Below are 291 nucleotides of genomic sequence, written 5' to 3'. Positions count from 1 at the left end.
CCAGCCCACCACCCCGCAGGCACGCAGTATATAAAGCTCACATGCCCGGCACGGCACACACAGGAACTTCACCAACCGTCACAGCTGGAAATTCCCCGACACAGAAGAATCCCGTTTCCTCGTCTCACCATAGCGCTCAGTCCGGACATGTCCCACGTCTGATGGATATCGGGGTGAAGGAGGGCAGATCAGAGGTGTGACGCGTGTAATATTTCACACTTCTGTGTCGCCCCAGAAAGCCGATCATACTCTGTACACCGCCGGGGGGAACCCCAAAACCCATCCGAGAGC

At 57.0% G+C, this 291-nt stretch overlaps 1 protein-coding gene across 1 annotated transcript in view; it reads right to left on the bottom strand.

Annotated features, from left to right (window-relative positions):
- The window catches only part of LOC108802834 (wee1-like protein kinase 1-A), a 16,075-nt gene that overhangs the window by 14,211 nt on the left and 1,573 nt on the right, over positions 1–291 (bottom strand). The window lies entirely within an intron of this gene.

Source organism: Nanorana parkeri, unplaced genomic scaffold (assembly GCF_000935625.1).
Source record: "Nanorana parkeri isolate BGI_ZX_2015 unplaced genomic scaffold, ASM93562v1 scaffold3163, whole genome shotgun sequence".
In the NCBI taxonomy this organism is placed as follows: Eukaryota; Metazoa; Chordata; class Amphibia; order Anura; family Dicroglossidae; genus Nanorana; species Nanorana parkeri.
The sequence above is the reverse complement of the archived record's forward strand: the minus strand, read 5'-3'. Positions and strand labels throughout refer to the sequence as shown.